At 43.1% G+C, this 14921-nt stretch overlaps 1 protein-coding gene across 1 annotated transcript in view; it reads right to left on the bottom strand.

The window, feature by feature from the left end:
- ESR1 (estrogen receptor 1) overlaps nt 1-8556 on the bottom strand; it is a 386555-nt gene extending 377999 nt beyond the window's left edge. Inside the window, exon 1 of the mRNA XM_070461662.1 lies at nt 8417-8556. The gene's annotated coding sequence lies outside the window, so the exon portion shown is untranslated. The remainder of the gene's footprint in view (nt 1-8416) is intronic.
- Nucleotides 8557-14921: the final 6365 nt, after the last annotated feature.

A 14921-nucleotide genomic window follows, 5' to 3' on the forward strand; every position in this document is an offset into this window, starting at 1 on the left:
AGGAATAGACTACCCACTCCAGTATTCTTGGGCTTCCTTTGTGGCTCAGCTAGTAAAGAATCCGCCTGCAATGCAGGAGACCTGGGTTTGATCCCTAGATTGGGAAGATCCCCTGGAGAAGGGAAAGGCTACCCACTCCAGTGTTCTGGCCTAGAAAATTCCATGGACTATAACAGTTCATGGGGTCACAAAGAATCAGACACAACTGAGTGACTTTCACTTTCACTTTTCACTTTCTCTTGAACTAGTTTCAGTTCAGTTCAGTCCAGTTCAGTCGCTCAATCATGTCTGACTCTTTGCGACCCCATGAATCGCAGCACGCCAGGCCTCCCTGTCCATCACCAGCTCCCGGAGTTTACTCAAACTCATGTCCATCGAGTTGGTGATGCCATCCAGCCATCTCATCCTCTGTTTTCCCCTTCTCCTCCTGCCCCCAATCCCTCCCAGCGTCAGGGTCTTTTCCAACGAGTCAACTCTTTGCATGAGGTTTAATCACCTCCAAAGTGACATGCTCACCCTTCATTTGAGAACTACAATTTACACAGCATTTTCCTAAGGTTAAGTTTTCATTTCATTCCAACCCTACTCTAGAATGTCTACACCATCAGTCCAGAAGTCTGACAGTTACCTCTCAACTACAAAATAATCTCACACCACTCCCCCGCACCCTTCCCACCCATGTTCCCACAAGCTGTCTAATGAGTCCTCAAATCCTTTATCCCCACGCCTTTACTTATGTGCTTTCTTCCCTTAAATCTTCCTATGTAAACACTACCCATCCATTAAGCCATGGGCAAATGTTACTTCCTATGTGAAACCATCCCTAACCATCCCCTCTGTCTCCACCCCTCCTTCCCTTCACCCCTCCCCCAGAAATAGATTCCCTTCTTTGCTCCCACACCGCATGTTGACTTTTCATGAAGCACTCATCACATTCTACTTTGCCACATTGTAATATGTGACATGATGGTCATTGTGTAATAATCATATATCCTATCACGTGCCTTAGTGACCATAACTGATAGTGAATGTCCCAGGATCTAGGAATAGGTCAGGCTCTGTCACACACAATTATGTCCCCAACACCCAGTACAGGGCTTCCCAAGTGGCTCAGTGGTAAAGAATCCGCTTGCCAACGCAGAAGATGAAGGTTGGATCCCTGGACTGGGAAGATCCCCTAGAGAAGGAAATGGCAACCCACTCTGGTATTCTTGCCTGGACAATCCCCTTGGATAGAGAAACCTGGCAGGCTACCATTCACGGGGTAGCAAAGAGTCGGACACGACTGAGGACTAAACAACATCACCATCCAGGGCACCCCAGAACCCCCGCGGCGCTAGAGTGAGGTGGGCACAAAGCCCATCATTGCACTTGAGACACTTTCAGTCTGGTTGGGAGCAGAGACTCTGGACAGACCTTAATAAACCACAGCAGGGCCTTTGTAAATATTACTCATTCCTTAAATAAAATCAGGAAAAAAAAAACTGAACAGTGTGTGTCAAGTTGACATATATTGGATTCTAAGTAATCTCTAAATATCCTTTAGTAAAATTTGATGCAGGGAAACCTGGGGGCAGGGCAGGGGTAGAGGCTTTGGGGAAGGGCTTTGGGTTTCTTGCTAAAAAGGCACAGGGGCAGCAGTGCATGTCCTTTTGTCTCACGTGGCACCAGTTTCACTTGGTGACTGTAGAAACAAAAATAAGCAAAAAAAAAAAAAGTAAGTAGAATTTTCAAAATTTCAAAGAAATCTATATTTGTCACATAGTTTTAAAGTGAAATATAATAAAATGGATTATCATATATGATGTCATCATCTCTATTACTTTACAGTACATAGTTTTAAGGAAATGAATGTTGACAGATGATTGGCTATAGTTAAGTGTATGTTAGTCGCTCAGTCGTGTCCGACTCCTTGCAACCCCACGGACTGTAGCCCGCCAGGCTCCTCTGTCCATGGGATTCTCCAGGCAAGAATACTGGAGTGGGTTGCCATTCCCTTCTCCAGGGGATCTTCCTGACCCAGGGATCAAATCCGAGTCTCCTGAATTGCAGGCAGATTCTTTACCATCTGAGCCACCAGGGGAGCCCCAATAGTAAGTAAAGATGAGAGTATAAAAGACAGCTTTCTCTGAGATAAACTCAAAATTTCTTGTGGATTTCTTTGCACCTTTTTCAAACTTCTGAAAGGAAATACCCCACTGAGACTATCTCTATGAACAGCAGAGGGAAGAAGGGTCTCAGAAATGTAGTTCATCCATTTGCAAAAAGGCTTTCCGGTCTTCTGAATCAATCTAGGGGAAATAAGCATGTTTAGAGAGCTCAGCTTCTGGTTATTTGATCAGAGAACAGTTTGATGGGACCCGAGGAAAAAGAAATGCCAAAACCCCAGAGGCAATCTACTGCCCCAGCAAAGGGCAGGGACCCAGACCCGGGGCCGTGACTGCAGAGACTTGTCCATTTCCCTAGGTTGTCCTTTTGTCGGGACCTCTCTCTTCCCCCTCATGACTGCCAGTTCCCACCCGGGGCTGTGTCTTGTCTTCAAGGTAGTGAGAAAGGGAAGCTGGAAGGCTGTGCCTCCATCTGCATTCATTCTTAGCAGGAAACCTCAAAGAACCGAGAGTGCTGATGACTATAAATAGAAGAGAGAAGCCAGTTGAAGCTTCTGACGGGGTTAGTAAAATGAAGCGCCAGGTGTGCGGCTGAACCATGTTTGTGGTTTTTTTTTACAACAGAACTGTGAGGGCAGCTCCTGGCCACTTGTCTTCTCAGACAAGTCAGAGAGCATCCCAAGGACTACTGGGATGCCCCAGGGACAGGATTACAGGGAGGGAACAGGCTGACTCCCAGCCCCTCTGCCACTATCCCGCCAGAGCCCCACCCCTCCGCCTGCCCTACTTACAACCTTTCCCACCTGCCCCAGGGCGGTGGAGGGGAGGGGCTGCGGGGGAGGGGGGCCCAAGCCTCTCTGCCCACACCTCCACCACTGCACACACTCTCAGGTCTTTAGAGCACAAATGAACCCACCTTTCATCCCCATTTCATGGCATCGCACCAGGGCCACACTCACTCACGTGGTGACATGCAACTAAATCATTATGCATTCTGCATCTAACACTTATGCTTCATAAAGCTGAACTTTTTTACAAAGTTCTTGAAATGGCAACCCACTCCAGTATTCTTGCCTGGAAAATCCCCATGGATGGAGGAGCCTGATAGGCTATAGTCAGTCTGTAGGATCGCAAAGAGTCAGACAGGACTGAGCAACTTCATTTTCACTTTACTTACATTATTCAATTTAATCCCCATGAAGAGCCATAAAGCTTCTATGAGTCAGATATCATTATTCCCTTAGCAGATGAAGACACTTTGACTCGGAGGCTGTGTGCTCTTATCTCTTATCAGCCTAGATGCTCAGCTTGATCCTCCAAGGCAAGGATCAGTTCAGTTCAGTTGTTCAGTGTCCAGCTCTTTGCGACTCCATGGACTGCAGCACACCAGGCCTCCCTGTCCATCACCAACTCCTGGAGTTTACCCAAACCCACGTCCATTGAGTCAGTGATGCCATCCAACCATCTCATCCTCTGTCATCCCCTTCTCCTCCTGCCTTCAATCTTTCCCAGAATCAGGGTCTTTTCAAATGAGTCAGCTCTTCGCATCAGATGGCCAAAGTATTGGAGTTTCAGCTTCAACATCAGTCCTTCCAATGAACATTCAGGACTGATTTCCTTTAGGATGGACTGGTTAGATCTCCTAGGCAAGGATCATATGAATCCAAAACTTTAGAGATGAATGTTCTATCAAGGAATGGCTGAAAGCCTGGGCTTGGGAAACAGAGAAGCTTATCTTCAAGTCTTAGAACTGTCATTTACAAAGACACCTAATGTTGGGCACGTGACCTAACTTTGCAAAACCTTAGTGTCCACATTTGTAAAACTGGAACCATACTGTTGTTTACCATGTGGGGTGGTTAGGATTAAATGTGATCATGCTTAGAAAAAGCATGGTACAAAATCAGAGCTCCCTAAAAGGGAAATGCTAATACGATTGCTGTTTCTTCCGCCTCGTGGGCATTGTTTGTTATAAAGCCGGAGGGCAAAATCACCCCAGGTCTCTGGCATCACATTGAATGAGAAATCAGGGTACAACTGTACACATTTACAGATTCAGGCTTGGCCCAACCAGCAAACCAAACACTTCTCCTGACAGCAAAATGAATGGGAAGCATTTGTACCAAGTTTCATTCATACTTGTCTCAGCAAGAATTTGCCCATTTTCTTCGCTACTCCTCTCCTGTTGGTGGGAATGCAAACTAGTACAGCCACTCTGGAGAAGAGTGTGGAGATTCCTTAAAAAACTGGAAATAGAACTGCCATATGACCCGGCAATCCCACTGCTGGGCATACACACTGAGGAAACCAGAATTGAAAGAGACACGTGTACCCCAATGTTCATCACAGCACTGTTTATAATAGCCCGGACATGGAAGCAACCTAGATGCCCATCAGCAGACGAATGAATAAGAAAGCTGTCATACATATACACAATGGAATATTACTCAGCCATTAAAAAGAATACATTTGAATCAGTTCTAATGAGGTGGATGAAACTGGAGCCTATTATACAGAGTGAAGTAAGCCATAAAGAAAAACACCAATACAGTATACTAACGCATATATATGGAATTTAGAAAGATGGTAACTATAACCCTGTATGTGAGACAGCAAAAGAGACACAGATGTATAGAACAGTCTTTTGGGCTCTGTGGGAGAGGGCGAGGGTGGGATGGTTTGGGAGAATGGCATTGAAACGTGTATAATATCATATGTGAAACGAATCGCCAGTCCAGGTTTGATGCATGATACAGGATGCTCGGGGTTGGTGCACTGGGATGGCCCAGAGGGGACGGGATGGGGAGGGAAGTGGGGGGGGGGGGGGGTTCAGGATGGGAACACATGTACACCCATGACTGATTCATGTCAATGTATGGCAAAACCAATACAATGTTGTAAAGTAATTAGCCTCCAATTAAAATAAATAAATTTATATTAAAAAAAAACACAAATGGATGTAACTACCCTTAGGGTCACAAAGGAGAGGTCATAATGGAGGACAGGAGGTTAGGGGTTTCTGTACCTTCTCTTCCAACACTTTATGCTCATTACAGACACAGCAGCATTGCACCCACGGCAGGCTCAGCTGATTGCTTTTGTTTTTTTTTTTTTCTAGGTCAAGTTCCTTGTTTGGCCCAATGGATGCAAACTCCTAGCGGCTATGATACTGACCATGAGGTCTAGTCATTTATTCCACCAACACTTAGTATCAGGCAGTGTAACTAGGCTTGGAATAAAAATGACTTCATCCTATGGAGTTTCTAACATGTGAAGACTACAAGTGGTTTATTAAGTGGTTTAATCTCATTTATTCCACACAATTAAATCCAGGGGCCACTCCTATTACCCCTACTTTGCAGATGAGGAATGTGAGGCCAGAGGTTAAATCACACAACTAGAAAGTGATGGGCATGCTGGCTTGGACTCAGCCATCTCCTGTGGTTTTGAATCAAAACTGCTGAACATCTGAAACTTCACCAGAGAGGTCTGCTAGAGGAGACCTGAGCAGAAGCAGATGCTTTCCAGCAACATATTTTTAGGGGCAAATGGATGATGCAAGGATCTTCCCAGGTGGTGCTAGTGGTAAAGAATCTGCCTGCCAGTGCAGGAGATGTAAGAGATTTGGGTTCAATCGCTGGGCTGGGAAGATCCCCTGAGGAAAGGCATGGCCACCTACTCAAATATTCTTGCTTGGAGAATCCCATGAACAGAGGAGCCTGGTGGGCCACAGCCCATAGAGTCTCACAGAGTCAGACACAACTGAAGCAACTTAGCATGCAGGCAGGGATAATGCAAGCCTCTGCATCCTGACTCTGTTTCAGAGTATGAAAGGAAAAAAAAGTTTACACTCCTTAGAAAGAATCATAAACTCACTGATGTGCAAGGTTTTGTCAGGGTCCAGTGGGAATGATCCAGAGGAAGTCAACTGAATTGGTGCCTAGAAGGCAAGATCACCTTCCTCACCATCACCTTCATCAAAAGCCAGCTGCTAAGACTTCCCTGTAGCCCAAACTGTAAAGAATCTTCCTGCAATGCAGGAGACCAAGGTTCAGTCCTTGCATTGGGAAGATCCTCTGGAGAAGGGTATGGCAATCCACTCCAGTATTCTTGCCTGGAGAATCCCATGGACAGAGGAACCTGGCAGGCTACAGTCCATGGGGTCACAAAGAGTCGGACACAGCTGAGCAACTGATACATACAAGTATCTCCCTCTAAAACTAGCACTTTATTACACTCTCTGCAGGGAGCCCAACAGGGGGATGAAGGACAGAGACACAGACATGATGGACATGAATGGCAGGACCACTTCTCAACCACTATGGGGGAAATTTATACTATGAATATTTTACAACCAATATGGGTGACTTACTCAGAGCTGGGTCACTCTCATTCTTGCCTACAAATCTTTGTAGCCAACCTGCAACCATGAACCAGTGCTGTTCTCTGTTTTGGGCAAACTAAAGCCTAAGCACCAGGCCCTGAGGCTCTGCAGCTGTCCTGATCGACTGGACTAAATGAACATGGACAAATACTGAGAGAAGCCACAGAAAACCATGAAAATGTTTAGCAGACCTGCAGTACAAATATTTACATTGTTCAGAGGTTGAGAGTGGATGTTAGCAGAAAGGAGGAGAGTCGATAACTCTAAATCCTAAACTGAATGAAAGATACAGAGTTAATTGAAATGAAAGATAAGTGTTTGACTTCGTTCTTGCTACAAGTTTGAGAACATGAGCTTTATCCCTTCCCTTGACTGTCATTGCCATAAAACAAAACCAGTATCTCCAAGAGTCTAAGAAAAAATATCCTGCTAGGAAATATGGCGCTTACATTCATATTCAAAAGTTTTGCTTTTTTTCCTTCCATGTTGTTGTCTCTAATGATTATGTTATTTTTATTCCTAATTTCTTTGAAACCTAATACCCTGTACAGTGTTATATCTAACCACTGGAATAGTATAGTCACATGTATTAAAGCCTAGTGGGCAATCTTCATAGGATATTAACAAAATTGGAGCAAACATTTGCTTTGGAGAAATAGGAAAGGATTATATAGAGTAGAAACAGGTTCTGAAGCCTACATCTCATAAGTATTCATCTAATTTCATTTCTTTTTTCTCTCGGTGTAATTTAAGATAAAATTCAAATACTGCAAACTCATATTCATAAGTTCACTTACAACATTAATATATATACCATATATACATCACAAATGTGAGATAAATATATGTATGTGTGTGTGTGTTTACATATAATATTCAAAACCACATGAGTTTCCCAGCAATCTTGTGCATGGAGTTACTTTGCAAGTCTGTTATATCTGGCCCAGAAAGCCAGCAAAACTCTGGCTTCTTTGAACAGAAATCAGTGCCATGATCCCAAGTCCTGATAAAGCTCAATCCTTACATTAAGATTTTTTTTAAAAAAATCAGGTTGGCTACTATGGGCCTGTCTGGGATAGCGAAGACTGGTTACCCTCTTAACACAGCACAGAACTTAGAACGTAACGCGCGTTTCCTGAAACATGTGGCGTGCCTCTAGCCAAAATGAAAGTATGCTGCCCTGTCTTTTGTGACTGCCACCTCATTATTTAAGTAGCACTCTGTCTGTGGTGGGGGGACACACTTATATACACATCAACCCCCTGTAAAAAGTGCCCAGTAGTTTTTTTTCACAGGAGAACAAACTGAGGCAGAAAGACCCATGAGAACTTGCCCTGAAATCACAGGGCAATTTAAAGACAGGGTGGCTGACTTTTGGATTGCTAGATGGCGTAGCTTTTCAGAAAACTTGACTGCCTTCAGGAAACAAGTAATGGCTTATTCAGATTGCTTAGTTTCAACTCACAGAAGTTACGGCACCCAAAGATGACGAAAACAGGTAGCGTGTTCATGCTAGCCCGTGATCAGTCCAATTAATAATTTTTGAAATTCTGCCACGTTTCGATAATCCAGAACCTCCTAGCTAGAGCTGGATCAAATAAATAGGCGTTATCTGGAGCAAGCAGACAGCCTGTCAGTGCAGTGCTAAGAAAAGGGTAGTCGGGTTGCCCTCTGACTCAGCTGAATATTATTTGAAAAGTGAATTTTCACTGTACCAAGTTTAGACTTAACATTTTAACGTCATACTTAATACTTGCCAGCAGCTTTGCAAAGTATCCCTGGAGCATTAAGAGAAAAATGAACATCTTTTCACAGGAGAGGGAAGCTGTAAAGTTACATCACGTTTGTAAACAGTAGCACATATAACAAAAAGAAAAAAAGAAGTATATATATACACATATATACTGAGAAGAAATAGGAGTACCTGCTTGAGGAGAAGAATGTCCCTGAAAGACTGTCTTCTTAGGCTATAGAAGGGCAAGAAAAAGGAACATTAACCTTTTGAGTCCGTTAAGGAACTTCTGAGCATGGAGCCTTTATTTTCAGTTTTGGTGAAATCCGTTCTGAGGCAGTAGACAAGAGGCTGTTATGACCATGAAATTAGGAAATGCAGAAACTCAAAACTAAAGAACTAGCACCACCATTTGACTAGGAGTGGAAAAATCTTCTGTACAAAATAGAGGAGGGGGTGGCCTTTCTTTCTCCACACGAAGCCTGATTCTCACTGTCCTAGCACTTGGGTCAAGGCGGACATTTCACAAGGGTATAAGTCATCTGTTAATCTGCTTGAATTTTTATTTTTATGAATACCAGCTCACTTTCTCTTCACTACTAATAAAGCTTAAAGTCTAGACAGGCATTTTGGGTTGGAAAAATAATAATCAAGCACTCATTGGGCAAATAAATTCTGTTACAGCTCAGAGCAGGAGTGAGGATGTGTGTTCAGGGAGCGTTTTGGTAACTTTCTCATTCAGCATTGGCTCGAAAGCTCTGCACTACTGGTCCCTGATCAGTTAGGTTCTTGGCTTCAGTGTCCTGCGAGGTTAGCTTCTCTCTGACTCTGAAGCCGTTCCTCTGCCATCTGATCATCCCATGACCCAACTGGCTTTTCCTCCAGCCATTTAAGAGTTTGAAGAAGTGAAGTTGCTCAGTCGTGTCCGACTTTTTGCGACCCCATGGACTGTAGCCTACCAGGCTCTTCCATCCACGGGATTTTCCAGTCAAGAGTACTGGAATGGGTTGCCATCTCCTTCTCCAGAGGATCTTCCTGACCCAGGGATCGAACCCAAGTATCGAACCCAGGTCTCCCACATTGCAGGCAGACGCTTTACTGTCTGAGCCATGAGGAGTGTTTATTTTTTCGCTTGCATGTGTAATATGTATTTTAATGGATCTTTTAAAAGCATGTTAGATTTTTCTACTCAAATTTGAAGAAGGCTGGCTTTCTGCAAGTGAGGATGGTGGAGGACAAGTAAGAGGAGGAGTTCTGTCTTGCTCCTGGGCCTTCTAGAATCTCCAAGTGCATGTTGACATCTATAGGGCAACCCATGCATCTCAAAATCAGCTTCAGAAAGAAAATAAAAATTCTCATAGTCCATGCTTTAAAACATTTTGAAATAAAGGCTCTTAATGATCATCCTCATGTGGTTCAGTGGTAAAGAATCTGCCTGCCAATGCAGGAGTTCAATCCCTGGATCAGGAAGATCCTCTGGAGAGGGAAATAGCAAACCTTCCCGGTATTATTACCTGGTAAATCCCATGGACAGAGGAGTCTGGTGGGCTACTATCCATGGGGTCACAAAAGAATCAGACATGACTGAATACACACACAGGATTGCTTCCGTCTTCTCTATACTTGCGAGTTAGCCTGTAAAGTAATTTGAATATACAAATTGTCTGAGATTAATTTCCACATAGAGCAGGACAGCTCAGTTCAGTTCAGTCACTCAGTCATGTCTGACTGTTTTCTACCCTATGGACTGCAGCACACGATGCTTCCCTGTCCATCACCAACTCCCAGAATTTACTCGAACTCATGTCTGTCGTGTTGGTGATGCCATCCAACCATCTCATCCTCTGTCGTTCCCTTCTCCTCCCACCTTCAATCTTTCCCAGCATCAGGGTCTTTTCCAATGAGTCAGTTCTTCGCATCAGGTGGCCAACGTATTGGAGTTTCAGCTTCAACATCAGTCCTTCCAATGAATATTCAGGACTGATTTCTGTTAGGATGGACTGGTTGGATCTCCTTGCAGTCCAAGGGACTCTCAAGAGTCTTCTTCAACACCTCAGTTCAAAAGCATCAATGCTTTGGTGCTCAGCCCGCTTTATAGTCCAACTCTCACATCCATACATGACTACTGGAAAAAACATAGCTGTGACTAAACAGACCTTTATTGGTAAAGTAATGTCTCTGCTTTTTAATATGCTGTGTAGGTTGGTCATAGAGCAGGACATATTTTAGCTAGTATGTGAAGTATTTCATTTTGACTAAAGAAACAAAATTGCAACAAGATTCACTCACAAAAAGAACCATCATATATACTGATGCATTGTCGCAGTTTTATTAGCTTTTTATCATTTTTATTATGATTTGTGGCAAAAGGTAAATTATTTACTAGAATGTTTTGAGCACTTAGAACATTTTGAAAGCAAAACATTTTTTTCTAAATTAATTAAATCTTTCAATTATTTGATTTGCCAGAATGGGCGAAGTACACCCATTTTCAAACAGCATTTAGTTTCCGTCAAAGTCAGTTGTGCACATCATTACAAAGAAGAAAATTATTTAGAGTAATAATTCTCAAAATTAGACATCCAATGAACTCTGAACTGAATGTTATAGATTATTTTCTAGCCACTAGAAATATAAATGTAGTATACTATTCAGATAAAATAAAAATTGAATCAATCCTTCTTCAAAGACTATTATTGACATATATTTGCAGTCCAACATGTGCTTTCTTAACTGGGAAAATTATAGCTTTTGCTATTTTGCCTTCCAAGCATGTACTAGAGGCCAGGACTATTCTATGTACTTTCACAACAACTCAATGAGGTAAGTGCTATTGAGAACCCATTTTACAGATGAGGAAACCATGGGATATCAGCTGGAGTCACAGTTCAAACTCAGGTGGTGTGACTCAATCACCAAAACTTTTAATTCTCCACTACAGAATCAAAATCAGCACACAGGAGCACACTTTGGGAACACAAATTTTTTAACTTTTTCTTCTATATTAGAATATAGTCAATTAACAATATTGCAGTAGTTTCAGGTGCAAGGTAAAGGGAGTCAGCCATAGATATTACTGTATCCATTCTCTCTCAACCTCCCCTTCCAAACAGACTGCCACACACATTGAGCAGAGTTCCCTGTACTATACAGTAGGTCCTTGCTGGTTATCTATTTTAAATACAGCAGTGTATTTAAACCCTTTAATTATTCCATCCTCATCCTTCCCCCTGGCAATCATAAATTCAATCTCTTAAATCTGTGAATCTGTTCTATTTTGAAGTTCATTTGTAACATTTCTTTTCAGATTCCACATATAAGGGATGTCATACAATATTTCTCCTTCTCTATCTGACTTACTTCACTCCATATGACAATCTCTGGATCCATCCATATAGGACACAAATGTTTTACATGTATCATTGGAAGGGAAAGTTGAGAAGTTATCATTGAATGAGTAAGAATATGTTTCTACAGATGAATATAGAAAGAACAAAGTAAATGAAGCAGAGTGAAACAGTGTAATTGAAACAAACACAGCACAAATTTAATCTCATAATTCAAAGAGTAGTATCATACCTTTAAGTCTAATTCCCTCATTTTGTAAATGAAAAATAAAGCCTTTTATTTCACTGAAATCATATCACCCACAATATCTTTATTTTTTTTTTAAACCAACATACACATTCCTTCATAGTGGCATCTTGTTTATTCAGAAGCACAGAACAAGGAAATTCTAGAATCTTTCCAGGTTCCAACTCTTTTTTTTTTTTTTTAGTACTTTTCTCATTCCAGAAGTGATCACTAACAGCCTGGTCTTCACAAGCAAAGTATAGCAGAAAATTGATGCAATCTGTCTGGGTCATTCAAGCAAAATTTTGCTGTGTTCTGGCTGATTCGGGTTAAAATAAAACCCAAGTTTTTGATTTGCAGTGTTTCTGTCTGATGCCCCAGGCTATAGCAGAGTTTATAACTCAATTACACAGTTAATTGCCCAAATTCTTTGTCCTTATTAGCAAAGATGTTTCCTCTGGGCACCGCTTTAAGTATGATTTCATCACATTTATGAAGGCAGCTCTGCATTTTGTTTGCTTAATGAAAGCAATCACAACTGAAACTCTGCTTGCCTTGAGATACCAGTCAGTGCCGGAGCACCCACTCACTCATCTCGCTCAGGAAAATTGCCCTGTGCTCAGCTCCTGTTGCCTAGACAACCAAGTTACATCCATAGGACCCTCAGTCCCCACCTCAGATCAGAGCTAATTGGATAGGCATTTAACCCAGACAGGCAGGGACCAAGGACATGCCTGATATGAAAGGATGAACAAAACCAATCACGCTCAAGCTCTCAGGAGTGTGAATTTTGGAAACCTCGACTAAGCTATCGAGACACACAGGGAGGAAGAACGTCTTGAGGTAGACTGGAAGCCATCACAAGCAAAGGCTTGTCGGAAAGGAAGTCACATGAAGACAGAGAGTGACCAAGATCAACAAACATGGGGCTCTGGGCCCATGAGCACATGAGAGGATATACAGCTATGCTGGTCACTGGGCAGTTGTGAAGTCACATAAGTCTCACATAACCCTATTACCAGGTATTTAAGGGAGTCTGTTCTTTGCCATCAAAAACTGTAACTAAGACACTCATCCTGGATCTCAAGTGTGAGCTTGCAGCAGAAGTCACAACGCATAGCAGTCCTGTTTTCAGCATGATAGCACCAATATCTGGTGACTCTTCCCAGGGTGAGTGACTCTAACCGAAACTCTCTAGTCGAAGCTTACAGGGATAAAGATAGTCTCTTTCTTTAAAAAAAAAAAAAAAAAGGAATAAAAGGACTAACTTCCTTTAGATAACAAAGATGTTAGGCAGAAAACACTCATGCAAAAAGATAGCAAATTCAATTAAACCTTACACTTCACCTACAGAAAGGCCTTTAAAACCTCCCTGCATAAATCACATGCCTCTTCTTTCCATAGAAAAAGATATATAGCAAGACACACACATCCCACGTGAAGAAATAATTATTGAAAAGACTTCTGCTAGGAGAATCAATGGGGTTCATTGATTATTCATACTTATTCATACTGATAAGGGTGACAAAGGGAATAACATCTGAAGGATACCATGATTTAAACTGGTAAAGCTCTGGGGGTCTAGTGGTTAAGAATCTGCCTCCAAAGGCAGGGGACACAGGTTCGAACCCTGGTTTGGGAAGATCCCACTTGCCTCAGGGCAACTTAGCCCGTGAGCTGCAACTATGTGCCCACGCTCTGAACTACTGAGCCCACACTCCACAACTACTGAAGCCTGCATGCCCTAGAACCTTGCACCCAAACAAGAGAAGCCACGGCAACGAGAAGCCACAGCAACGAGAAGCCACGGCAATGAGAAGCCACGGCAACGAGAAGCCTGCACACCCCAGTTAGACAGTAGTCCCTGCTCTCTGCAGCTAGAGAAAGTCTCCGCCCAGCGAAGACAAAGACTCAGCGCAGCCAAAAAATAAACAAATCTTTTAAAGTAAATAAAAAACAAAGTGGCAGAGCTAGTCACTCTGCTGAGCGAAGAAAACCTGTGATCCTCCTCATTCCCATGAGGCCCTGCACCTCCCCTCTTCTCCCAAAACACCAGTCCCTAACCACTGCCCAACTCCATCCATCTCAGTTGCTGGATACACAAACTCACACACTCTTCTTCTTGGTGGGAAGCAAGGTCTGAACTAGGATTTGGAGATGGTGGGCCCTTCCAGGAGTTGATTTTCATGGCCTGTTAGGAGAACTTCTGGGGGGAAGAAAGAACTCCACAAATGTCACCCAAGGCCAAGGAGCCAGTGCCAGAGAAAAACAATTTTTAAATACAGCACAGATTTTTGTCACTAAGTTTGTCAACTTCAGTGAAAGAACAGCGGAAGAAAAACAGAACAAAGGGAAGCCTTGATTCCTAAACCAGATGACCATCAGGAGTGAGCAGCCCTTCCAAACTAAGGATGTGGGCCACTCAGCGGCAAGTGAACCCTGCCCTCCTTGGACCTCTGGCAGACAGTGATTCTCAACCCCTGGGGCAAGTTCAGCAGCATCTGCTTACTCATCTGGGGACCCAGGAAGGAAGAATTTGAAAGGTCTTCAGGTTGTAAAAAAAAAAAAAAAAGAGTTGATGGAGAGCCGAGTGAGACAGTACTGCTTTGTTACTGTTTTCATCGTACTTTCTTCCCTGGGCTGGTTTATTCTAGGGAACTATGGATTACAAGAACTTCAGACTCTATCTCCCAAATTCCCCTAGCCTCTCCAACTTCTGTTTCCTTCTCCATGTTACTACCCAAGACTTCTTCCACTCTGAACTGGACAACTACAATAGCGTCCTATCTCGTCTGGCTGCCTCCAGCCTCTCCTATTTCTAATCCATCGAACGCTCCTTCCCCAGATTACCTTCCTCACTAACCATCACCGTCATGCAAATTAAGTTGCAAATCACCCACCATCTCCCTGATCCTCCAGTGCCAGCCCACCTCTCCAGACTCAAGCTCTGACCAGGCAGCCTCATTCCCTGCTCCCAGGGAATGACCTCCTCCCCATCTGGGTTAGCTATGATCTCATCACATCTTCAAAGTTCATCTCAAAGGACACCTTCTCCATGGAGCCCTCCCTGACTGCCCACCGTTGCCCTGTTCTCACCCACCCCTGCATCTCCCACTGTGTATTT

This window comes from Odocoileus virginianus, chromosome 34 (assembly GCF_023699985.2).
Source record: "Odocoileus virginianus isolate 20LAN1187 ecotype Illinois chromosome 34, Ovbor_1.2, whole genome shotgun sequence".
NCBI lineage: Eukaryota > Metazoa > Chordata > Mammalia > Artiodactyla > Cervidae > Odocoileus > Odocoileus virginianus.